Source organism: Papio anubis, chromosome 5 (assembly GCF_008728515.1).
Source record: "Papio anubis isolate 15944 chromosome 5, Panubis1.0, whole genome shotgun sequence".
Classification (NCBI taxonomy): Eukaryota; Metazoa; Chordata; class Mammalia; order Primates; family Cercopithecidae; genus Papio; species Papio anubis.
In genome coordinates this window covers 63,091,281-63,119,076 of record NC_044980.1, presented here as the reverse complement: position 1 = coordinate 63,119,076, position 27,796 = coordinate 63,091,281, and positions in this window count along the sequence as shown.

The window sequence follows — 27,796 nt, the reverse complement described above, 5'->3', positions numbered from 1 at the left end:
TTCTCCTGCCTCAGCTTCACAAGTAGCTGGGACTACAGGCACACACCGCCACGCCTGGCTAATTTTTTGTATTTTTAGTAGAGATGTGGTTTCATTGTGTTCGCCAGGATGGTCTCGATCTCCTGACCTTGTGATGCTCCCGTCTCAGTCCCCCAAAGGCCTGGGAATACAGGCGTGAGCCACCGTGCCCGGCTGACAACTCTATTTTCACCCTGTTGCCATGTTAGTAAATCTTCATCTTCTACATCTTTTGTGGCTAAATAATATTCCATAATTTGTTGTCTAATTCCATGTTGATATTTAGATTATTTCCAATATTTAAAAAAATAATCTAAATATCCTTAGAGCTATTCTTTGCACATATCCATTGCATTTTCTCAAGATAAATTCCTGAAGCAGAATTTCTTGGACATAAGACATATACATTTTTAATGCTTTTTGCCTCTTTTTGGGGGGAGCATGAATTGCCTTCCAGAAAGAGTGCCCCAATTTAGGCTTCTGCCCACATAGTACGAATGCCTAACATGCTTTCTAAATATGTAACATCTATAAAAAATACAAACTAGAGAAGTAATATATTAGATGATCATAAAAATTTCCCATAATCTCAACAGTTTTCATCCTAAAACTACTAAGATGAACATTATCAGAAATAAGTAAAAGGTCTTTCTTTTAAGTCTGTAAAAATAGCTTTTGCCTATGCAAGTTGCAAAAAACCTGTGGTGTCTGGTTATCTATGGCTACATGACAAATCACCTCAAAATTCAGAGGCTTAAAACAACATTTATTTTGCTCACGAATCTGCAATTTGGGCAGGGCTTGATGGGGACAGCTCATTTCTGCTCCACTCGGTATCAACTGGGCGGCTTAAAAACTGGGGGCTGGAATCATCTGCAGGCTCATGCACCACATGTCTGGAGGTTGATGCTGGTTGTTGGAGGGACTTTAGTGGGGCTTGTCAATCAGAACACCTACATGTGGACTCTCCATGTGGTTGCCTGGTGTGATCACGACACGATGGCTGGGTTCCAAGGGCAAGTGTCCCAGGCAGGAACTCACCTTTATAACTTAGCCTTAAAAATTATATAGTGTCATTTTCTTCATAGTCACAGGCCTGCTTGGACTCAAAGGAAGGGAATATAAACCCCCCACTTCTCAATGGGGGAGTGTCAACATCACATCCTAAGAAGAGCAGGTGGAATGGAATATATTGGTGCAGTCATCTTTGGAAAATACAATCTGCCACATGTCCTGTGAAGAACGTGTTTTAGCTTCAAGAACAATGTGAATGTACATATTCTGTATGCCAGCTAGAATCTTAAGTTGCTCTGGAATGTATGTGCCTAAATATAAGAAGCACGTATTTCCCCCAAAAATTAGTCCTCAAAAAAGAGAGTGGCCTTATATTTGAGTCTGCATATAATAGATGACTTTATTATTGTTTGTGTAAGACATAAACCTGAAACAAATTCAATATTTGCCTGTTTGAGAATGCTTAGAGAGGTCATCTAATATGATCAGTGAAAAAGAAGTAAAGAAAGTTTAAGAAGTTATTTATTTATTTATTTATTGAGATGGAGTCTCACTCTGTCACCTGGGCTGGAGTACAGTGGTGCAATCTCGGCTCACTGCAACCTCCACCTCCCGGGTTCAAGTGATTCTCCTGCCTCAGCCTCCTGAGTACCTGGGATTACAAGTGTCTGCCACCATGCCTGGCTAATTTTTTTGTATTTTTAGTAGAGACAGGGTTTCACCATGTTAATCAGGCTGGTCTCGAACTCTTGACACTGTGATCCACCCACCTCGGTCTCCCAAAGTGCTGGGATTACAGACGTGAGCCACTGTGCCCAGCCAAGTTGAAGAAGTTTTGGTCATTATTCTTGGAATATGACTTCACATCAATAACTGTACTAGACCATTGAAAATATTTTAAAGATAACTTGAAAAAGTCAAATAGTAAGCAGAAGATATACCCACAGAATAAATGCATGAAGACACTCCCCTAATGTTAACAGAAACAGGTATCTATGGCTTGCAATAACATTTCTAGTTTCAGCGTCATACATTTATCTCAAACAATTTGGACAAAATTGAACATGATACCCTCCAGAAACAGTGTGAGATGATTCAAATTGGATTACATAATGACAAAGTCAGGGATATCAAAAGTGGATTGAAAAGGTTTGAATAAAATTACTTTATAAGATGTAAAGAAGAAAGCGAGGTTTCTAAATTGATTATTTTGTGAAACATGTAATTAAGGTAGAGATGTCTTACTGATAAGTTAATATTAGTAACAGCTGACAATCACCTATGTATCTCATATGGTTTGTAACATGGTGTGGCATTGTGTCCCCATCCAAATCTCATCTCAAATTGTAACACCTATGTGTCCAGACAGGGACCTGGTGGCAGGTGGTTGGATCATGGGGGCAGTTTCCCTCATGCTGTTCTTGTGATAGGAAGTGAGTTCTCACAAGATCTGATGGTTTAAAAGTGTTTGGCCATTTTCCCCTCTGGCTCTCTCTCTCCCCTGCCACCATGTGAAGAAGGTTCTTGCTTCCGCTTCACCTTCTGCCATGATTGTAAGTTTCCTGAGGCCTTCCTGGCTATGTGGAACTGTGATTCAACTAAACTTCTTTCCTTCGTCAATTATCCAGTCTCAGGTATATCTTTATAGCAGTGTGAGAATGGACTAATACAGTTCGGATGTTTTTTTCCTCTCCAAATCTCATGGGTTGAGATGTGACTTCAACGTTGGAGGTGGGCCTCGTGGGAGGTGTTTGGGTCATGGGGGCATATCCCTCATAAATGGCTCAATGCTGTCCTCACAATAATGAGTGAGTTCTCACTGTGAGTTCACATGAGATCTGGTTGTTTTAAAGAGGCTGGCACCTCCCCGCTCTCTTGCTTTGTCTTGCTATGTGACACGTTTCCTCCTCCTTCACCTTCCACTATGATTGTAAGTTTCCTGAGGCCTCACCAGAAGCAGTTGCTGGTGTCATGCTTCCTGTACAGCCTGCAGAACCATGAGTCAATTAAACCTTTCTTCTTTATAAATTACCCAGTCTCAAGCATTCCTTTATAGCAATGCAAATGGACTAATACAGTATCTATACATATATTTGCCCCTATTTCAATATGCACTTCATACTTTCAAAAGTATTATTTTTAAAACAATATTAAAATAAAAGGATTTCTGAAATATGCATCTTTTTAGTTTATCGGACTATTTCTCTATTTTTGACTATGTTCAATTATTGCATGATTTAAAATATTCCAAATGGCTTAAGAGCAACCAAATTTATATTTCAACTAATATCATCTTTGTATCCCTGATGCCTGAGACATACTAGCCCCCCAATAAATATTTGTTGAAGTGAATGGATTTATGATGTCCTCCAACCTCCCTGCCATTCTGTAATTTAATCTTTAGGGCCAGGGGAAGAATGTTTATGAGAGCCAGCATCTACTTTTGAGTGCTTGTTTCAAAGGGCTCCCCCCAACACACCACATACCACACGCACTACACACTACACACACACACACACACACACACACACACACACACACATTTATAATGCAGGAAGAGGAAGACTAAAGAAGAATGGTATGCTAAACTTTTGAATGTTATTGGCTATGGAAAAATGACAGCATAAAGCATAAATATTATGACAGCTTTTGGGGGCTCAGGCTAAACCCTCTACCAGGTCATCCTTCGTCTGGAGAGAATATTCTGAGGGACTCAGTCATGCAGGCAGTCCAAGGAGTACCTTTGTGCAGCTTTATGAGTTGGGTATTTTGAATGACAGACTCTCAAGGCAGCAGGTTGAGGGCCCACCTAACACAGCCGCTATGTTGTTGGACAAAGCTCTCAGTTGAATTACCTAGTCTAGAAAAGTCTCATTTCTTGGATTTTGAAGGCTGCATAGGGCTGCTGCAGGGCCCAAGTTGCCAGTTACATGCCACTGATACAGGGACCACAAACCTAGGACAATCTGCCAGGGTGAGAAAGCTAAACTTTCAGGTACCGTGATATGATTTGGATGTTTGCCCCTCCAAATCGTGTGTTGAAATACAATCCCCAGTGTTGGAGGCAGGGCCTGGTGGGAGGTGATTGGATCATGGGAGTGGATCCCTCATGAATGGCTTAGCACTATCCCCTTGGTGATGGGTGAGTTTTCGCTCAGTTCACGCAAGATCTCTTGTCTAATAGAGCCTGGCACCTCCCGCTCTCTCTCTTGCTCCTGCTCTCACCGTGTGACATGCTGGCTCCCCGTAACCTTTTGCTATGATTATAGGCGTCCTGAGGCCTTACCAGAAGCCGATGTTGGCACCATACTTCCCATAAAGCCTGCAGAACGGTGAGCCAATTAAATACATTTTCTTTATAAATTAACCAGCCTCAGGTATTTCTTTGTAGCAATACAGGAAAGCCTAATACATACCATCTAACAGATATACTAACCAGAGCTGACACTGTCTAACAAATAATACCGACCAAATGCTGAATGTGGAAGAGACACCGAAGTCTGAAATGTTTTGTAAACCATCTGAGATGTTTCTTTTTAAATCCAAGTGTGGAAACTCTCAATTTATATTTAGTATTCAGTTCATGATAATTCCTTGGCCCATAATTAATTTTTCCTGCAAATTCAAGCTTTTAAAAAACTCTTTATTACCTGGATATTGGATAGGATTGTGGGGGTGTGAACTTGGGTAAACAAGAAATGTTTCTCTGAATGGCAGAATATATGAGTTTCTATTACAGACTGATAGACTCTAAAGGCATAGCAATTTAGTGTGCATCTTACGAAGTACGGTTTCATAGAACATATTTGAGGTACTCCCTCTAATTAGTAAAAAAAAAAAAAGTACCTGGTCAAAGGAAGGTCCGTCCCATTTAAGGTTATTGTTGGGGAGAGGTCTTTGATGTGGTCGCTGATGCTTTACTGATGGTGTAACCATTGGGGTGGCTCCTAAAGTATCGATACACATACAAGTAATATATATGTGTGTGTATAAGATACATAATATATATAATATACACATGTGTTAGTCTGTTTTGTGTTGCTATAAATGTAATTTATAAAGAAAAGAGCTTTCATTAGCTCACAGTTCTGTAGGCTGTACAAGCATACAAGCTTGTACAAGCATGGCACTGGCATCTACTTCCGGTGAGGCCTCAGGAAGTCTACAGTTATGGCAGAAAAGGAAGTGGGGGCAATGTGTCCTATGGTAAGAGAAAGAGCAAGAGAGGAGGAGGTGCTAGGGTCTTTTAAACAATCAGCTGTCATGTGAACTCAGAGTGAGCACTCACTCATTACCTAGGGCACCAAGCTGTTCATAAGGAATCCACGATTGTGACCCAAACACCTCCTAGTAGGCCCCACCTCTAACACTGAGGATCACATTTCAACATAAGATTTGGAAGGAACAAATCTCCAAACCATATCAATATCACATGTGTATGTTGATTTTCTTTATAATCTGCACAGAAATACATAACAAAGTGTGTATAAGGAGAAAGTCAACAATAGTATTTATAACACCTCAACACTACTTCACAGAGTAACCAATATTAAGTTTAGTGTGAATAATTCTATATATGTCTATATCTTAACTGACTTTTTCCCAAAACAATATATACAAAAAAGCACTTCTCACCTAAGCTTTTCTCACATAGCGGCATACCCTGGACATGGTCAGTACTCTATAGTCATTACATAAAGCTCCAGCTCATTTTCTGTGATACTTACATAATATCTATGGTGTGCCTGTAACATATTTGTGATTATTTAGGTTGTATTCAGTGTTTTGCCTTTTGAGCAATACTCCAATAAATACTTTTGTAGCTGCATCCTTGTATAACGATGTAGCATGAATCTCTAAGATGGATTTCTAAGTTAATATGATATATATTTCAAATCGTACTAGACAGTGCCTTTCCAAAAAAATTTTAGCAGTTCCCATTCTCACCTGAATTGCTTTTTCCCTACCCATCACTCCTGCTGGATGTTTAGATCTTTGTTGTTTAATACAGTAGCCCTTAGCCATATGAGGCTACTGAGCACTTGCAATGTGGTGCGTCTGAGTGGAAATGTAATATAAGTGTAAAATACACACTAGATTTCAAAGATGTAGCATGTGAAAAAAATGTAAAATAATAATTTTTATATTGATCATATGTGGGAATATTTTTGCTATATTAGGTTAAACAAAATGTATTTCTAAAATTAATTTCACCTGTTTCTTTTTATTTTTTGAAACTTTCTGCTGCTAGAAAATATAAAATTACAATATATGGTGCACATTCGTGGCTTCTACTGTATTTCTGTTGAACAGCAATGTTACAGGTATTTAAAATTTTTGCCAGGTGACATTGAACCATTGTCTGAATAGGTTGTTTAGCTTTCATTTAAATTTTGAGTAGGTAACATATGTACAGAGCACACAATATAAAAGGAAAAACAGTGCAACAAATGTCATTTTCTATGATGCTGTAAAAAATGTACTATAAACTTAGCAGCTCAAAACAATACGAATATATTCTCTACAGTTCTGGAGATCAGAAGTCCAAAATGAGTTTCAAGGAGTGTATTAGTCTGTCTTCACACTGTATAAAGAAATGTCCAAGACTGGGTAATTTATAAAGGAAAGAGATTTAATTGACTCACAGTTCTGCATGGCTAGGGAGGCCTCAGGAAACTTACAATCATGGTGGAAGGGGAAGCAAGCACCTTTTTCACAACGCAGCAGGAGAGAGAGGAGTGCACAAAGTGGGAAGAGCCCCTTATACAACCGTCAGATCTCAGGAGAACTCACTATCATGAGAACAGCCTGGGAGAAACTGTGCCCATGATCCTCCCTCCCATGACACGTGGGGATTACAATTTGAGATAAGATTTGGGTGGGGACATAGAGCCAAACCATATCAGAGAGCTAAACTTAAGACATCAGCAGGGTTGCACCTCTCTGGAGGCACTAGGACAGACTTCATTTCTTTCTGTCTCTTGGGTTCTTGAAGTAGCTGGCCTTCCTTAGTCTGTAGCCCCCTTCTGTCTTCAAGGCCATCAATGACAAGTCAAATTACTCTGACCTCTGCCTCACTTCTTTCTTTTTTTCTGCCTCTCTTTTTTCTACTTTTTAAAAAGTTTTATTGAAATATAATTGTCATACTGATAATTCACCCATTTAAGAGTATAATAATCCAATGGCTTTAGTATATTCACAAAATTGTTCATTCATCACCACAACCAATTTTAGGTCATTTTTATCGCTCTTAAAAGAAACCCCTTATTCCAAGTCACCACCCACATCCCCAGCCCTCCATCATTTCCAGCCTTGGGCAACCAGTAATCTACTTTCTGTCTCTATAGACTTGTCTATTCTAGATATTTCATCTAAATGGAACCAAACAACGTATGGTCCTTTGTGACTAGTTTTTTTCATCAGCATAATGTTGTCAAGATTCATCCATGTTGTAGCATCTATTAAGTCCCTTTAATTGCCAAATAATATTCTATTGTATCTCTCTTCTACTTCTAAAGACCCTTGTGATTACATCAGGCCCACCTAGACAGTCCACGACAATCTCCCTGTCTTAAACTCAACTAACTAATCTTAATTCCATCTGTAATCTTCATTCAACTTTGCCATGTAAGCTACCACATTCACAGGTTCTGGGGATTATGATGAGTATATCCTTTAGGGGGGGCAATTATTCTGTCCATAGCAGTGCCCAACTTTAGGGAGTGCCATTCAAAGGAGAACATAAGTACCCCTCTTCCCAGAGACAAGGCTGTTACCAGTGTCTTGTATCTTTTTTAATTCTTAAATCCATCTTAGAGATTGCATTCATTTCCTAGGGATGCTTTTACAATTTACCACAAACTAGGTGACTTAAAACAGAAATTTATTCTGTCATGGTTCTGGAGGGCAGAAATCCAAAATCAAGGTATTAGCAGAGTTCCACAGACTCTAGAAGAGAGTCTATTTCTTGCCTCTTCCAGCTTCTGGTGGTTCCAGGCATTCCTTGGCTTGTGGCTGCATCACTCCAATTTCAGTCTCTGTCTTCACATGGCCTTGTCCTCTGTGTTCTCTCTGCTATGCCTTCTCTTGTGTCTCCTATAAGGACACTTGTCATTGGATTTAGAGCCCATGCAGATTGTCTAGGATGATCTGATTTCAAGGTTCTTAACTTAATTACATCTGCCAAAACCCTTTTTCCAAATGAGGTTACATTCACATGTTCTGAGGTTAGGACATGAACATATCTTTTTGGAAGCCTTCATTCAACCCACGGTGGAGATAATTCTATATCAATACATGTAGCCCTATTCTTTAAAGCAACTGCGTAGTTGTTCTTGGTAAGAATATATTGTACAAGTATCATATTGATGGAAGATTAGTTTGTTCTTTTTATAGGTTTTCAATTGGTTGTCAAAATATTTGAAATGGCTTACATAATTTCATAAAGGTGTAAACTTTAAGAAAAATGCAGGCTCATTTAGACCAGCACGTGGGTAGAATTACACAAAGGAACCTGAGGGAGGCTCTCGGGTATGCCCCGTGCTGTTATTAAACTGGAGATGATCTCTTCGTGAAGGAGGTGCTGTGTATCTGGGAATATTTCAGTAGAATTCTATTCAGCCTTATAAGGGGACCCAAGGTGACTCTCTGACCAGGAAATAGGGTAGATCCCTGGTTGGCTCTTTGCCATCATTCTTAAACACTGCAGGGGGCAAGAGCTTGCCTAACCAGTGAGGTAATGTTTACAGACTGCTTGGGGATCCTTAGTGTGCAGGTAGCCAGGTACGCCCACATCCAGGAGCGGCCTCTTCTCTCTGGGAAGAACAGAGGGCCTGGAACCTGATTACTTTTTAACCGAGTGCTTGCCAGTATGACAAATGCCCTGCCCAAACACCACACAATCTGTACATGTGTGCAGCACACTGCCTTATGAAGGCAGCGTTTGATGAAATCTCCCTCTATGTATGATTTCAATGCTACATTTTATGCCCATTTCTTTATTCTTTGCGAGTTTTACAAATGAGAGTTTAATGTGCAAGTGAGTTGTTTGGTTCATTTACCTACTTCCCTTCCCCCTCAATGCACACATGCACGCACACCTTTAAAAGAAATCATTCTAGGTCAACTTGGGCTATTGTGTTTCTTAGGTAAAGCTTTTTAGATAAAAACCTGAGGTGAGACACAGCCTGCTTACAGTGGCTTCTGGCCCAGAAGCAGTTTGCACAGATTATGTTACACAAAGGCATAATTCAGACAGGGCTCCCAAACAAGGGCATATTGTATCATTGTCACCTGGTTGGGAGTCCTGTTAATGGTTTACATGCCCAAGTCCTCCCATTTAAACCTACACATTCCATTAGGTGGGAACAGCCTGAGGGCTGCTTCTGGCCATCTGTGCAGATGGTCTGAATTCAAGGAGACCTTAAAACTTGGGTGCAGAAGACCTCCTTTCCCCTCCCCCTTCCTCATTCTTCCACTGTCTATCTCCTCCCCCTGGAGCTGGACTGGCTTCTCCTGTGACTTTGAGCCTTCAGGGCCCTTCTCAGGGTTCAGGTCTAGCCAAGCATCACGAGGTTTGGGGGGTGGAGAGTGGGTGGTGAGTAAACAGCCCAGAGCAGCACCTCTCCCACCCCCAAGGAAGTAACTGCTTCAGTGGCTGCTAGGGGTGACTTTCTAGCTCTTTGAGAGCTAGGACTGATTGTTGCATATTCTCTACAGATTGCCCAAGAATACAGTCGGATAACAAAATAATATATTGTCTGATTCTTCATGTATCCTTCAGGAGAATACAAGCAAGCTGCCTTCCTTAACGCTGATGGGGGAAATCCCCTCACCTCTTTGCCACATGGTGAAACTCTAGTGGGATAATATGAGGATCATGCAAGCTGACGTTCAGTGAGTGCTCTCAGAGTTGTCCAGCCCAGGGCCAAGGCCAGGGCTTGGCCCTTTTTGGGGATAATCCCAATCAATCCTCACAAGAACCCTATGAAGTAGTGCTAAAAGAAAAACTTCAGTCGAATTAAATTTAAAGGAGTATAATTGAGCAATGAACATTTTGAGAATCAGGCAGCACCCAGAATCACAGGAGATTCAGAGAGACTCCATCGCAGCCATGTGGTGGAAGAAGATGTATAGGTTAAAAAAAAATGGGAAATGACGTACAGAAATCAAAGCGAAGTACAGGAACAACTAGATTGGTTACAGCTTGGTGTCTGCCTCATTTGAACATGGTTTGAACAGTTGGCTACATTTGATTGGCCCAAACTCAGTGAATGGCATAGGTGTGGGCTACGGTCAGTTTACACCTCTACTTGTTATAGTTCATGATATATGGAAAAACCTTTAGGCCTATCTTACATATGTAAGGCGGCAGCTTTAAGCTAAACTTAATTAATAGTAGGTACTATGATCGACTGCATTTATGCAGAGAAAGAATCTTACAGCACAGAGAGATCAAGAAACGTGGTCTAAGTCACATCCTAATAAGGCGTAGCTTCAGGGCTAGTGCTCATGAAAGGACATAGAGACAGGAGAGGGGGCTGGCCGCACTGCAAGTGTCCCCGGTGTCACTGCTACCCCCACTTTTCTCATTGGCCTGGCCTTACCCTATTTGGGGCACACTGACAAGCGCCTGGAAAGGGAAAGAGGCCAAGGAGCAGGTATGAATTTGGAGTGAGGGGCTATTTCTCTGATTAAGTCCAGAATATACAGATGAAGTAGTGCCTCAGTACAGCTTCCATCCCCATGAGGCTAGATGGCTAGGCAAGTTCTTCAAAAAGTAGGAGTGACCATGGACCTTTTCTTCTCTTTGCAAACAGGCCATTAATATTGAGGATGATCTTTTCTTCATCATTACCCTCACCTTGATTATATATAAAATGCCTTGTGTCAATTCTAAGGTGGACCTAAGAGTCTCTCTTTTTGGAGTCATGCTGGCCATTTTCTCTCAGAAGTCAGTCAAAAACATCTTTCCTGTGAGCAGATATGGTCCAAATGAAGGCTGGCCACCTGTCCTTTGTGCTGGGCCCCCTGGGGGACACCCAAGAATGCTTCCTGTAATCATTTATCCCTTTGGAACTTTCTCTACTATTTGTGGCAATGGCCGGCACTAGTAATAGTCTAATATCTAACCTGCTTCCTGGGTCAGAACAAGGGCGTTTATATAAGTACAGAAGTGTCTACATTGGGTGAGCTAAGGAGAGATGAGAAAATCCTCTGTTCTTGAATATTTCATCACTCCTCAGGATCTCCAATACTCCTAGGATTTCACCATTAGATTCAATGCTTGGGTTAAGCATATTCCTCTCCAGATCTTTTATCAGTTAAGGCTGAGCTTGGTTGCATGTTATAGAAACTCAACTTCAGAGGATTAACCAAGTTACTTATTTTTTTTAATGTCATGAGAAATCTTGTTATAACTAGTGCAGAATGGTGCACCACTTTGAGGAAGTTGCCAAGCACCCAGGCCCCTTCCAGTCTCTTACTCAAGCACCTTTTGTGTGTGGCTTTTGGCTTCATGGTTGTGAATGGCAGCTGCTCCTCTTGTACCCGTCACTTCTGCATTCTAGGAGAGTGGGGAGAAAGAACAAAAGCAACAAAGCTCAGAGCCAGCAAAATCTGTCTGTATATTAGGCAGGAAATTTCCTTCCCAAAACCTCCAATTCCATCTCATATTCACTTGTTTGAAAGTTTAAGAGGGTCAGTATTTTTAACTGGACACAATGCTTCCCTGGACAAAGTTGGGGGCTCTGTTAGCAAGGAAAAAGGAGAGATCAACTTTCAGAAGTAGCGAGCTGGCAATGTCAGCCACACCATCTTTCGAACAGGAGATGGTTTAGAAAATTAACATATTTTGGGAGATTAGCATATTAAGTTGTTAATACGTCATTGGGGTATAGTAGGCAGATATTGTTTTCCCTCAACTAAAGGAACCAAGGGCAACATAGAGACACTGGACTCTTTGAGGGTGGGGATTGTTGAAAGAAGATTAGGGATAGAAAACTATAACTTTCTCTTCTTAACCAATTTGCTCAGGGTTAGCTTTGCTTCTAGGGCATGGCTCAGTTTCCTCTGGTCCGGATTTCTAATCCTTGGCATTATTAACATTTTGGCTACATAATTATTTGATGCAGGGGCTGTCCTGTGCGTTGTAGGATGTTTATCCTGTCTTCTACCAGCTAGAAGCCAGTAGCACTGTCCCCTCTCCTTCCAGCTGTAATAACCAAAACTATCTCCTGACATTGCCAGCTTGCTCGCAGTTGAGAATCACTGCTCTACTCTGTTCTGTACCACAAACGACTGCTTGTAAAACTCACCTCTTTTTTTTTTTATTTGGTTTTGGAATAAGAGTGGAATTTGCCGGCTTACCAGCAGCAGAAACTAGCCAAATGTGATAGTGCCAGGAGTGCTTCCCAGCAAAGTTTGTCCTGCACATCTGCACAGCAGCTAGGCTGGGTACTACCTTGACAGGTTGGCACCCACAGCACAGCCTTCTCAGACCCTTTTATTCAAAGTCCACACTCATGGGCAGAGCTCATGGTAGCCGGAGCAAACAGGCACAAAAGTAGAGTTGCCAGACTTAGCAAATGAACATACAGGAAGGCCATTGAAATCACAATTTCAGATAAACAACAAATAACTCTTTAGTGTAAGTATGCCCCCTTGCAACCCTAAATAGGAAAAATGGATTTACGTTTTCACTGTGGATAAATCCTGAGTTCAGCTTTTGTGGCTAAATTTCATGTCACTTTGCACAGTCTAGCTGTGCAATACTTCCTGTTCCTACCACTAAGTATGCAAAAGTTATCATGGGAAGTCATCAGACATGAGTGTGTACCCTTGCCCTGACCTTAAACTCCAGGTGGTACCAAGCAAAGTCACCAGGCACTCAGATTGCAGTGCTTATTTCTGCATCTTCAGATCTTGAATGCATCAAGGCCTTTTCATTTTCCCTGAGTAAGTGATCATCTGGCTGTGTGCTATTCCTTGTTCTCCATATCTGGGTGGCACAAAGAGGGTGTTTCCTAGGCCAGGGGCAGGACTGTGTTACCAGGGAAAACCCAGGTCAGCATCACACTCTCCAGGGCCCAGCTGCTGGCAATGGAAAAGAAAGGCACTTTCCCCCTTCAGGTGGAAGCATTGAAGTTCCACCTGAAAATCCGTTGAAAGTATTTCCAAAAAAAAAAAATCTCAAGATGGTTAGGCTCCCTGGGATGCTGCAGGAGAGAAGACTTGTGATATCCTGATATGGTTTGGATTTGTGTCCCCTCCCAAATCTCATTCTGAATTTTAATCCCCCAATGTTGGAGGAGGGGCCTGGTGGGGGGGTGATTGGATCATGGGGGCAAGGACGAATCATGCTGTTCTTGTGCTAGTGAGAGTTCTCATGAGATCTGGTTGTTTAAAAGTGTGTAGCCCCTCCCCCTTCTCTCTCTTCATCCTGCTCCAGCCATGTAAGATGTGCCTGCTTCCCCTTCATCTTCCACCATGATTGTAAGTTTCCTGAGGCCTCACCAGCCCTGCTTCCTGTAAAACCTGCAGAACCGTGAGCCAACTAAACCTCTTTTCTTTATAAATTACCCAGTATCAGGTAGTTTTTTTATGGCAATATGAGAATGAACTAATACACATCCTATGCAAATCTGAGAGCTGACTTAGAGAGTCAATGTACATTAGTGTGTTAAGGTCTGGAGAATCCCTGCATTAAAGAAGCCTATTTGACTTGGTCTAAACCAGGTTTCTCAAAGTTATCTGACTGATAGTCTTTTGCTTGCCTATTAAGTATTAACAGAATATACTTGGGCATTTATTGCCCATGGGATAACCCATAGAAATAGCAGATACTCGACAAATATTTGTTGTGTATTTATACTGTGCTTGGCCAGATGCTTGAGATATAGAAGTTTTTCTTTCACCTTTTAATTCTTAAATTAGTTGCAAATATTTAATTAACTATAATTATTTGTTTAACATCTGCCTCCCCCAGTAAAAGCTCCATGAGGGTAGCGAAGATGTCTCTCTTATTCACTATATTATGGCCAAATCCTAATGGTTCTTGTCTTATTGCAGATGCTCAATAAATATTAGTCAAATAAACAGAGATGAGCAACACAGTCTTTGCCCTGTCAGAACATCTCTTCTTATACAGCGGTGTTCATGGAGCTGCAGAGCAGAATGATGGGAGGAAATGTTTTAAAATACAGGTGTCTCGTCCCCACCACTGGAAATGTTGTGAAGAGATCAGGAGATAGTGCTTAATAAGGTTTAGGATTGAGACAATGTCCCTGACTCTTCAGGAAATGCACACACACCACACTTTGCTTAGACTCCTTTGCTGAATCCTCTATTTTGACTACATAGGCCAGCAAATCTGGGGCTAGGTTGTGCCCTAAAGAGGCCTCAGGAGAAAAGCCACTTGACCTGGAAGCCAGGAGCTCATCAAAGGGCAACAAACTTTTCTTTTCAAGGGAGAAGAATAAAGCTTATTTAAAAATAAAACAAAAACCTTTAGAATATGTTGGTGTGATAGAGATGGAGTAGGAGGCACATTCGTTTCCAGAAGGCATTTGATTCCCTTTTTGAACTATAACCTGTGCTCAAACAGTAAATTTCATCTCTAACTTCCCTCTTCCTTTCCTAAGTTCCTTAACCCTCATACAGTTTCCCCTTAGGAGTGCTCAAAATGATTGTTCAATTAGCTTTTTGTTTTTGGCTTTTCTTAAGACAGAACAAATACCTGTTCCAGCCCAAGGTAGGTGTTTTGCTTCCCTGAGTCTCATCTCCTGTTACTGTCGCTCATTTTTATTGCGGGCACAAACCATCTGCCTGGTGAAGCCTTTCCAGGACACGTATACACACACACACACACACACACACACACACACACACACACACAGCCATAGAATTTTCACTTACATGGAGTTATTATAAAAGCTGACTATTCAATTTCTGTGCAATGCTTTGAACATAGGCATAAGTCTAAATATAACTGCATCTCACATCAACAATCTTGGATATACAGAAATTTGAACTCATTTAGTGTATCAGGATCTGGTTTGCTGTATGTATAATGCCCAACAAGATAATTTCAGACTGTTTAGGTGTCTTTTACACTGAATTTTCATGGGGATACATAACTTCTTTGTTTATTAACATGTGCATACCACTATGCAGGTATCCATTCTTCAATTTACTGAAACATGATGAATTGTTACTTTAACTTGGCTTCAGAGTCCTTATGTCCTCAATAGCCCCCTTCCTTGGAAAGGGATAATTCTTGTTATTCATTTATACCTGTCTCTTTCTTACACAATTACCAAAAAAATAGAAAAATTAAATAGATTTAGCAGTTATTAAGAAGCTAGCATTCATAAAATCTCAAGGCATAGACCTGTAGCAGTGGCTTGAATGAATAGCACAATATCCTACTTACAGAATTTAGAGCAGGTATTTGATATAAACTAAAAAAATGTTTCAGTTTCACCTATTTTGTTCTATTCAACTGCTTTTATTGTGTTAAACATGAAAGTAATTCTGGCTGATTTATATGAGTTCTTCTACTTTCATGTGAATGCTTTCTCCACCTTCAGAACATTATCCAGCACTGTATTCAGGCACTGTGTCTGGAAAGGAATCTTGCCTTCTTGTCACCTATGATGCTTCCCCCTTCGGTTCCCATGGACTCAGTGCTAATGCCCGTCATAGCACCTTGTAGTTGAATCACAACAGTAGGCAATATTTGCCTGTCTCCCATGACAGATTGACAGCTTCCTGTGGGCAGAGTACATTGTTTTTGGGATTATTGAAGAGATCTTGCAGTTGTCCTGGTTAAGACCTATACTGTTGGCTATCTTCTCTCCCGGGCACCACCACAGAGGACAGGGCGAGCCCTGGACTTTGACATCCAAACTCTTATTTCCTGGCTGACTTCCAAAGAAGATTAGTCTCATGGGAATCTATTGGCCACTCTAAATAAATGTTAGTCTTAATTTCCTCAGGGTATTTTAGAATGACAGAACCCATATAGCATAGTAAGCACTGTGATGGGGGAAACAATCTTCTCCAGTATTGTTTTTCTGTTTTAAATTTCACTGATTTCTCCTCTTTATTATTTCCTCCCATCTTCTAGCTTTGGGTTTAATTTACTTTTCCTTTTCTAATTTCTTGGGGGAGGGGATGTGGAAACTTTGATTATCAATTTGAGAACTTTCTTTTTTTCTAGTATTAGCATATAAAACTATACATTTTCCTCAAAGTACTTCTATAACTGTATCCCATGAATTTGGATATGTCTTATTTGTATTTCATTCTGTTAAAAATATTTTTAATTTCCCTTGAGAATTTCTCTTTGAGCCCTGGATTGTTTAGAAATGTGTTCCTTAATTTTCAAATGTTTGCAAGTTTTGCAAGCTATCTTTCTGTTATTGATTTCTGGTTTAATTCTGTCATGATCAGGGAATGTACTTGGTATAATTTTCTAGTCTTCCTAATTTGTTAAGATTTGTTTTATGATCAAGGATACTGCCTCTCTTGGTGAATGGTCCGTATACACTTGCAAAAAATGTCTATTCTGCTACGGTTAAGTGGAGTATAATAAATGTCAATTAGGTGAAGTTGGTTGATAACGTTTTTCAGGTCTTCTTTATTCTCACTGATTTTCTGCCTACTTTTGCATTAATTACTGAGAGTGGAGTATTGAAGTCCTCAGATATAATGGTTAATTTCTCCTTTCATTTCTGTCTGTTTCTGATTCAAGTATTTTGATGCTCTGGTGTTAGGTGAATTCAAATTTAGGACTATTGACTTTTTAGATAACTGACTCCTTTATTATTATGCAATGCTCTTTTTATCCCAGAGGTAGGAGGGTTTTTTCTTAGCACAGTTGCAATGGGCTCCAGAGTTTGTTGTCTCCTCCTCCCCTACAGCAGTTTAAAACTTTGTTCTCTGGGGAAAAATGCTGGGCAAACTGCTATACATACAGAAAGAAAGCCTTTCTGGAGAAAGGCTTCCTCCACTCTCCCAACCTGCACCCCCAGGGATGCTTTCCCAGGACTCTTTCAGCCCTTTATGTGAGCACCCACTGAGACCAGTGGAGACAATCCTTCATGAATTCACCTTCTATCTGTGGCCCCCAAAATTCTATACTTTCTCATTAGTCTACATTGGCCACTGTCAATCAATTCATTAGTAATTTTAGCTGAATTCTTCTTGCTGGTAGGTGTTCATTGTATCAGGCCTAGGAAAAAGGAGAATGTTCACAATCCACCTCTTCTTGCAGTCACCTGTCTTCCTTAAATTGTGAGTTAGTTGGTTGACTTGTGACCTCAGCTCTTTGAGAAATTTGTAAAAAGTTATACATATGCAATTGTCTGACTTCATATTGCTGTAAGAATGAGACTGGAGCTCTTGCTAGCTTTCTGCATTCCACATGTAAATTGAAAGTATGAATTATTATTTTGTTGAATACTTCCCTCCCATCTAAAGAGGAGTTTGAAATGGTGATCCTGAGAATATCTTTCTGGAACCCAGCCTAATATAAAATCCTTTTCCTTGCCCTTAATACTGGAACCAGAAGCTTTCTGAAGGGAGAGAAGAAAGGAAGGATAAAATAGCTATAATATAATTCCCTGCTTAGCTTTTTCTTCTCTCCTTGATAGAGGTTAAGTGGAATATTAATATTTTTCTCAGAGTCCAAAAACAACAAGTTTGAGCTACAAAAGCTAGACACTATCTGGGGGCCAGAGAAAAATGGAGAAAATCTTTAGCCACTTCTAAATTTTCATTTCAGTTTTAAGTGGACTGAAATGAAAATTCTATCAAAACTTCTTTAAGAAATTCAAAAATGTAGGAGAATAATTGATAGTACACATTTATCTTCTTTCTATCTCCCTTCTCAACCCCTGCCCAGTGCAAATGGAGCTCAAATTCAGTACCCCTTTTGGAAAGGGCCTGAGTCAGGTTATGAGTGGAGGATAAAACACTATTCCTTCCTGCCACTCACTTCTATTAAATGGTGGCATCCACCCCTTGGCCATGTTTGCATCACAACACACATCGTCAGTTTGCTTTGACCCTGACACCATTTTATAGGCTTAATAATAATAAATCTATGTCCTGAAATAGTTTCACAGATTATAGCAATCAATCAAAATTCAAGGAGCCCAAGACCATTAATGTCATCAGCAGTGATCCAGCACCCCAAGAATCCATCTAAATCAGCCATTACGACAGAAAGTACACCTTAAGAGCCTGACGATAGAGGGAGTAGATGGAAACATAAATTGCAATTCTATTTTTATCAGCCATCAAAGGATGATTTTCTTGTGGAGGCTTTGTCTATTCCTGGTAGGAAATGAAACTAGGACTTGCTGATTCCTTCTCCAAATGATAAATTGTCAAGATTTTGCTGGCCCTGGGACTACGAGCACTGCAGTGCAGTCTATAGCAGCCTGCAAGCCTAAGCACTGGGGATTTTTCTTTTGAAACTCCCCAACATGTTAAATCAAGGCACTGTACTTTGTCCCCTTTGTAGATGGCCCAAATGCTCACTCATTGCCATTGTCAAGAAAAATCGTATAGGTACAATCAGCTGAAAAGGACTTGAGATGCAGACATATATTTGATGGCTGTGGCTAATCATTAAAACTCTGAGAAATGAGGGATAGAGGAGAATAAAATGATTTTACCTTAGGTATTCTGTAGTTTGAACCTTTCCATAACTTCAAAAACATTTCTTGTAAGACAGTATGGTGTAGTGAAATCAACTGAGATTCAACAGTCAGGAAAACTGAGTTCTAGTCTTAGTTCTTTCACTAGCTAGTTGTATGACCTTGGGCAAGTCATCTCACCTTTATAGATCTTGTTTTTCCATCTGTGAAATGTACAATTGCTGTAAATCAGGTATTCTAACTCAGTGATGTGTGGACCAGATCCAGATGTCAGTCTTTTTTTGTTATTTAGCTTGAATATGTGTGTATAAGTGTGTGTATAAGAGATAATAATGACTTAAATATCAATGTCTTAGTCTGTATTGTGTTGCTGTAACAGAATACCACAGACTGGAATACCACAGACTGGAATACGACAGACTGGGTAATTGATTTTTAAAAAATGGTTTATTTGACTTATGATTCTTGAGGCTGGGAAGTCCAAGAGCATCTGGAAAAAGCTTTTGTGCATCATTCTGTAACAGAAGACAAAAGAGCAAGAGGGCACAAGAGCAGACAAGTAAGATAGGGCCAAACTCTCGTGATAACTAACCCACTCCTGAGATAATGGCATTAATCCATTCCTAATCACCTCTTAAAGGTCCTGCATGTCAACACTGTTGCATTGGGTATTAAGTTTCCAACACATGATCTTCGGAGGACACATTCAAGCCATAGTAATCAGTAAATTTCACATAGAAACTACCATTTCATAATCAGAGACACTGGCAATACTGGGCCATATCGCTACATGGCAGCAGTGGTATTCCTGGGTAATGGGTGCCTCTTTGGGTGGGTCCTGCCCTCCTCTCGAGGACCCTAGAGGCCCCACCTATTGCCCTACCTGTCCCTACCATCATGACTCATTCATATTAACTGCCTGGCTCCTGTAAGTGCAGGTGTTGGCAACTCTTAGATTAGATAATCTCTATAGAGAGTACTATTTAACCTTTTTCTAATAAAGCAAAACGTATGTTAAAAGACTTTTAAAATAAAGTCTATTAAAAATATAATGAAAACTAGAAGCCCCAAACAATCATGTATTGTCTGGATCCCACATTTTCATTCTCTGCAAATAACTAGTATGACTACAGACAGCAACAGGTCAATAACTAACTGCTGGCTTCTCAACTCACAGTAGAAAAACAAGAAGTATTTTATTTTTAGAACCATTTGCTTTTTACACTGTTTCCACACATACTAAAATGCCTCATCATAGGCCTGGGGAAAAAGGCAAAAAAGATGGAATGTGGAACTTTTCTCTAAACATTAAGTTCTTGAGCCGACAGGACTATGGAACTGCTCAGGCTCACACACATCTTCCTCTTCTTCCTCTGGCTAGTATCATTTACTGTGTACATACCACTCTTCAGTCCATATCCTCAGACTATTAAATGGGTTCCTCTGGCTGTTTCCTGTGTTGATATTTCTTTTCTGAGTATAAACTTTTTGAGAGCAGGGATCAGATATAATGGTTTTGTAAATCCTTTTCCTTTCAACTGCGGTGTCACACAGAGTCTAGCGCCATCCTAAGTGGTCACTGAGCACTTACAATGATGAACGAACTTGCTTTTGCAGTATTGACTATAGTGAGAATGTTCCTTCCAAGCAATCAGCTCAGTCCAGGGCTGAGCCCATACGTGTAAGCCCACCCAAACTCAAGATGAAGGTGCCCTGCCCTGATTGTGTACAAACTCTGAGATTCCAGGCCCCACATTTAAACAATCAAACACAGAACATTGGAAACTAACTGTAGGGTTGATGATTGATAATGTTCCTAGACTCACTGAATTATTTTACTGCCTTCTGTGGCTAAGCTGTATTTACTAGGTAAGTCCCATTGACCTCATTCTCTTCCTCCCTGTCAAAGCCTCCCCTTCCTCTGTCTGCACTGTGGATTAATAGCAGCAAGATACATGGACATTTCCATCTAATAAATGCACATAAAGATAAATCATCTGCCCCTTTCCTTCCTTTGCCCCCTTAACCATTGTCTCAAATGGAACTTGTGACCCTTTATGCCTTTTCTGATTAAGCGAAAGATTGATTCCATGGCAGGAAGTGGTGACCTTGGCAATGTCAAATAATTTAATATACCATTAGGTGCCAGGCCTGTCTACTGGGTTCATTTGCAGTCATTACTGGCACTGTTTTCTCTGATCAATATGGCTGTTGAGTAGAACCAAGGTGGTGGTTGTCCATGCAGCAAGCTGCTAAAGGAGACTTTCAATTTCATTTTTAATAGGAAAATAAAATCAGTTACTGTATCAGCAAAAGCTTTTCCGAAAAATCAGGTCATTCTATGGTCCATGGCTCTTTTATTATGATTGGAATCATGTCACTAGATACACATGTAATAAAATGCCACCTCATAGATCTGGGGAAACAGACAAGAAAGTTCAGTTTTCAAAAGTCTCACTAAATGTTATGCTCTGAGGCAACAGAACTGTGGGAGTTTTAGGAAGAGAACAGCCTCAACTTGGCCAGAAAGAAATCTATGGGGATTTTTTCTGTGGAAAAAAAAGAAAAATGAATATTATGAAAACACATAGCCTCTATTTCCTCATGGAGAGACCAGCTCATGGTACCTGGACCATCCCTACGCCTCTAAATTACACTGGCCACTAGCTCTTCACCTGGGCTTGAAATGAAGCACACTTGGTTTAGCACCTGAGCTCTCCCACTTACTGGCTAACCTTGGGCAAATTACTTAATCCTTGTTGAGTCTCTGTAGGAATTAAATGAGATCATGCTTGTAAAATACTCCTCACAATATCTGGCTCAGAGCCAGTGGTCAATAAATTGTAGCTGTGATTAGTGTCATTATTATTATTGGGCTTGGTCCTTGCTGCCTTAATTATCTATGGGCCCCACCCCATCAGTGTCTTTTTGCCTCTCTGAACAGATTTCTCTGTGCCCAGGTTTCACTGCTGGGCTGTTGCCAGCTTCTCCCCTAAAAAGCAGTGAGGGAATGGCATCCTCTTCCTTTCTCTGGGTTGTAAAGTGGTAACCTCTAGGCACTTTCACATTCCTCGAAGCAGAGCTATAATCTAAGAACAGGTGCTCCCTGAACTGTGGGCACCAGGAGCCTTCGGGCACATGGCAGAGCCCAATCGGTCTGAGATCTCTGGACCACCCAGGTAAGGAATTTTAAATCTCTTGAGCCCTCCCAGGAATCCCCAGCCTCTGCATGGGAAATTATGGTATGGTAATTCTTTGTTCCTGCACAGAAACATACTTCCAAGGTGCACATAGACTTTCTCTGTAACACCTCTGAGCACCTGCCAACATTCCTTGGACACAGAGTTCCAGACTACTCGAGTCACAGAAGGGTCTCCTGGTGGCCAGTCAGGACTCCTCACAGCCTGAGGACAGGGGATGTTTTGTGTCCCCACAAATTCTGTTGTTGTTGTTGAAATTTGAATTGCCAACATTAAAAATCAACACCGTTCACACTGAATTGGGGGATTTTCTTGGGAAAAAAATAGAAGATCTGGCAACACTTCATTATAGAAGTCCAGTGATGTAGTCCTAGAGAAATTAAAAGACATATCTAAAGTCTACAGAAAATGTTTGGCAAAAGAAAGGTTGAGATTCCTGGAGTCACTACCCTTTCCCAGCACATCATGCCTTCTCTACATTTAGAAAGAAATAACATGGAAACCTCTGGTTTAGGCGGCCTCTATCAATCCTCTGCAAGTCCAAAGGGTGTGAACCAAGGATTTAAAAGAGTCACTCAATCTGTAGACTCTCTTCCATCTGCCTCAGGACCCAGAATTCCTACCACTCATATTAATAGCACTATTCATCTGTGCAGTAGCACTTTTACTGGGTTAAGACATTGTCACTTCAGAGTGACAATATATTATTGAGGAAATGTACCAGTTACAATTTTTCTCTGGGTACTTTACTTCTATCATGGCAATCAGAGAATAGAGCACAGAACGTACTCTGGGTAATTTCAAGTTGAGACTGGAGTTGTAAAAGACGGCCTGATAAAGCAGAAGGGATGTAAGTTGTGAGTCATGGGCCCTGTGCAACTGAGTATTTCCTTGTACTCGATTTCCACCCAATGTGAAATGGGGTCATTTGGCATGATGATGTCTGAGGACCTCACCAGCCCAGGCATCCCATGACTTCATGAACAGAAAGGTCCAGAGTGATGGTTGCTCCTAGCCTGGAAGAATAGCACAAGGAAAGTCCTGTGAAGGCAAAACACCATGAGATTCTAGGATCTTAGGGCTGAGGGCAGAAGATGGCTTGTCAATGTAGACTTTAAAAAAAAATTGATGTACAGGGAGGAGAATGTTAAGCTCATACAGATGTAACTAAGAAATGCACTATGATTTAGCAGGGAATTTAAGGAGAATGTTGCTAACTTTGAAAGCACTGTGATATTGGAAAAAAATAAAAATACCAGCCATTGGGTTACAAGACTTGGGCTCCAATTTCCTCCTCTGATATATTGAAGATATGATACATGAGATGCCCAGAAGAGAGGCCTCAAGGAGTAACTTCCGCACTTGTAATCTAGGCGAGGGTACCAATCATAACTGCAATGTACTTCCCATACCCTGTTTTAGGAGGTTTTCAGTCTTCAAAAGTAGACACAATACAATTATAAGGCAATATTTAAAGTGGACAGTTTCAAAGACAAGATCATTGTGGACAGACTTGCTGTTTTGAAGTGTGATACAAACAGATATCAGAGTGTCATAACTGGTCAGGAAATCTCCTTGAGTGTTCTGAACAAAGAAGTGTGTTTCTCAAGAATTCCACTGCTCGGCTGATAGTGTGTGCGGTGTTTGGCAGGACAAGGAGGTCAGCAGGGATGAGGGGAGAGAGAAAAGGCATACATTTGACTGTTATGCCTTTGGACACTTGGCTCAAGCTGAGCAGCATCACTTGAAGTCTTGCGTGTCTTCCACCATCACAGCCTATACAAATGCTAGGTGGAAAATCCTCTCTGTCTTTGGGGGCACTCGTCTTTTTGCTTTAAGCTGCTAGACCATGTACTGTTGCCTACTTTTCTAGGGCAATGGTGGATCACATCTGCATTCTTTTGGATTTTTTTTTTCCAAAATGAAGACTGGATGTTCTCAGGACTAACTTTAAGGATGGTTTTAGAATCCCATTATAGTTGCCATCCTATGTGGGCCAACAGGGCTTCAGGGTCACCATAGTTTATCAAAGCTTGCTTGATCCACTGCATAGTCTGGTTTAGTCATGCCAAAGCTCCATCTCCCAGACAGACTTCATACCTGCCTCACTGGAAGGCTCCTTTTTAGAGGACTTTCCCAACCAACCTGCGATAAAATCAAATTTCTAGTGCTAGCATCACCTTTTTAAAGTAGTTATCAAAAGTTTGAATTGGCATGAGAAATTATTACCATGATCTGTTTTTATGAGCCTGAACCGCCATCCCCAAACCTCCTTTGGCTCATGAGAATTGTCACCATTTTAAGCATCTGTAGAAAAAAAAAAAATCTACAGATGTCCTTATAGAACTTTGATGGCACAGAGCAACCTTCACATCCATTTTCTCCATCTCTGACCTCCATGAAGATGGAGAGCTGTTTACCATAGTCTTATCATAATAATCTTTCATGTGCTTAGAGATGCTATTGTGACTATTTCTGTGGTTTCCTCTAGTTTATGGAAACTGGTGACTGAGTCAATGACATTTGCAGGGTAGAGAATTGTTTCCCACAGCCCAGAGATGTAGGAATACGCTATGTAAAGGACTGAATACCATTGGTCCTTTCTGTCTGTGGGTTCCTCATCCAAGGATTCAACCAACCACATATCAAAAATATGCAAAATGAAAACATTTGTGTCTTTGCTGAACACGTACAGGCTTTTTTTTCCTGTTCTTATTTCCTAAACAATATAGTATAGCAAGTATTCACATAGCATTTACAATGTATTAGGTATTATAAGAAATCTAGAGATGATTTAAAGTATAGGAGAGAATGTATAGGTTATATGCAAATACTACACCATTTTATATCAGGGACTTGAGCATCATCGGACTTGGGTGTTGCGGGAGGTCCTAGAACAAATTCCCCGAGGATACCAAGGGACAACTGTATTTTTAAGTATCCCTTAATTATAACCTGGAAATGAAGGAATTCAAGAAGACTTGCCATGTAGCCTCTGGTGGGATAGGAGACATTTCTGACAAATAATTCTAGAGTTTGTCCAACTGTTTGCATTTGATTCTTCTTAAGTGAACGGTGACAACATTTCAGGGATACAGTTGCATATATGACATAGAAGTTCATGCCCCAAATTGAAGACCATTGGGTGCACAGGTTATCATATGCCCACTACAATGCAAACTCCAGGAGGACAGAGGTTTTTGTCTCTTTGGTTCACTGATTATCTCAGTGCTTATGACGTTGAGATATGCCTGGCACAACAGAGACATCCCATAAATAGTCATTTAAGCAAGAATTAGGAAGGAGAAGGCTCGAGGGTAAATTTTTTATTTTTATTTTTAATTTTTCTCCAGCTGAAGATGTTACCTTTTATTTCCCCCCTTTTTTTTGTTTCCTGTTTGGGAAACATTTTATCTTCCCATTAAGCTAAGTTGCCCCCTACCAGAATTTCTTACCTGGTGCAATTGACTTTAAGGTACAACCTTATCAAATAACTTTTTGTCATTTCAGGCAAATATAATCCTAGCCTTTTTTTCCTTTTGTCTCCTGTGACAGTAATTCCTCTAAAAAAATAAAACTAAAACAAACCCAATGAGTTCTTTCAAGCTAGGCCTGCCCTCACAAATCCATACTAGCTACGTCTTATCAGACTCTGTTACTGCAAATCCTTTTGCAATTCCGCAGCCCAAGTGCTTGCTAGTGTTTTCTTAGCCCATCTGATAAACACCCTCTTCTAATTCTAACAGTTTGGTAATAAAATGTATTGGGCTCAGTATTCACCCCTTTGTAATTCTCAGCCTTTCCACCCTCCCTTGCAATTGGCTGGGGAGGCTCACTAGCTGGAGCCCAGCCTTAATGTGCTAAGCCAGGGAGGGGCAAGATGTCTCCTCTGAATAGAGCGATGAGCTTTGCTGGCATGACCCAGTTTTGCTTTATTCCAAAGGCAATAATTTATAACTGCTTTTTGGGCAGCAGTCTGGATGAGAGTCTGGGAACTGGGAGGAAGCAGGACCTACTAAACACATAGCATTTGGGATTTATCAAGATCATTCCTATTTCCCCTCCATTTTCTACTCTCCAAGCACATGGTAGTCTCCACATTCTTGGGGAAGACAATGATAACCTTCCTCCTGGTTGAAGGTAAGTGGTGCTTTAGACTCAAGAAGATCTGGGTTTGAACTGTGACCTTGGGTAGTATGTTTTATCTCTCTAAGTCTCAGTTTTCTTACCTGCTAAATGGGTATAATAATACTCTCTTGAAAGGACTCTTATGAGGATTACCTGAGATAATGAATATAAAGGGCTGGGCACTTAGGAGATACTAAATGAAAACCAGTATTGTCTAGCATCTATTCAAGCCCATATCTCCCATGAATACCTATAACAAAAACATGTCTTTTTTTTTTTTTTTTTTTTTTTTTTTTTTTTAGAGATGGAGTTTTGCCCTGTCGCCTGGGCTGGAGTGCAGTGGTGCAATCTCAGCTCACTGCGACCTCTGCCTCCCGGGTTCAAGCAATTCTCCTTCCTCATTCTCCCAAGTGGCTGGGACTACAGGTGCATGCCACCACACCTGGCTAATTTTTTATATTTTAGTAGAGACAGGGTTTCACCATGTTGCCCAGGCTGGTCTCGAACTCCTGAGCTCAGGCAATCTGCCTGCCTCAGCCTCCCAAATTGCTAGGCATGAACCACTGCACCCAGCCAACATGCCTACATTTATAAAGGCTTTGTTATGTGTGAGCCACTGTTCTAACTTCTTTGCACGTATGAATTCATTGAATCCCAGCTACTGTTGTTTGCGGAGACCTTTCCCTGCCTCCTTCCCCAACTCTTCTTAGGTTTGCTTTCTCTCCATTATTTTCTTTTGAAAAAGCCCTTTCTCTAAACTCCTATGGAGATTTCTGCATCAAAAACAGAACAAGAATATAAGTTGCCCTTACTCAGGTCAAGCTCATTTGCTCATTGCTTTCTCATATGCAGGGCTTGTGGCCATAACCTCAAGCTCCAGGGCAGTGGTTCTCAACCACGACTCCACTTTAGAATCCCCTGGGGAGCCTTTCAACGTCTCTGTGCCCAGGCCACAAACCCAGACCTATTAAATCAGACTCTCTGGGAGTGGGACCAGGCACTGCCCCTCAAAGTTTAATGTGCATAAGAATCGCCTGAAGAGCTTGTTAAAATGCAAGTTCTGCCTTTCTATGGAGCTCCCAGAAGAGGCAGATGCTGTTTGTAGAAGACATAGTGAATCGCAAGGCCAGATCAGACCCCACTCTTTTGCTGCTCTGTGGCTTCCTGCTAGCGCAGCCGCAGGTTCTCTGTTGACTACCACTTCTTGTCCTTCTCTGTCAGCCTAGTATAGACTCTTATTATGCTTGAATCTTTGGTCCTGCAGTAACAGTAGATATGGCTGTTGGCCAAAAACAATATGGTGGCTCGCACATGTAGGCAAGTCAATTTTTTGCTTGGGAAAAATCATTCAAAACCCAGGATTTAGGGATCAAGAGCACCACCAAATTCCTGGGAACCTCTTAAAATAAGAGTACTTCTCAATCTAGCCTTGTTTCTAAATCATGGGCTTTTTCTATAAGGCCTGAAAAATAACCTATTGCAGAGTAGTGACTTTGTGGATATATCATTTTCCTGCAGCAATCTATGCTAAGAATGCCCTTATTCTGACCTCTGAGCTGAACTCAATGATAACCACGTCATTTGCCCTCTCTGTGGCTCTGTGGTCAGTGCTGGTAGCCATGCTAGTCATGGATTTGTTACCTGGGCACATCTGTTCGGAAGACTTCTTGAGTCATTTAAGTCACATGGTGGGAAGCAAAACTGAATCACCCTAAAGAAAATGCTGAAAGAACATGATGACCCCTTTACCTCAGCTTTCTTGATTATAAT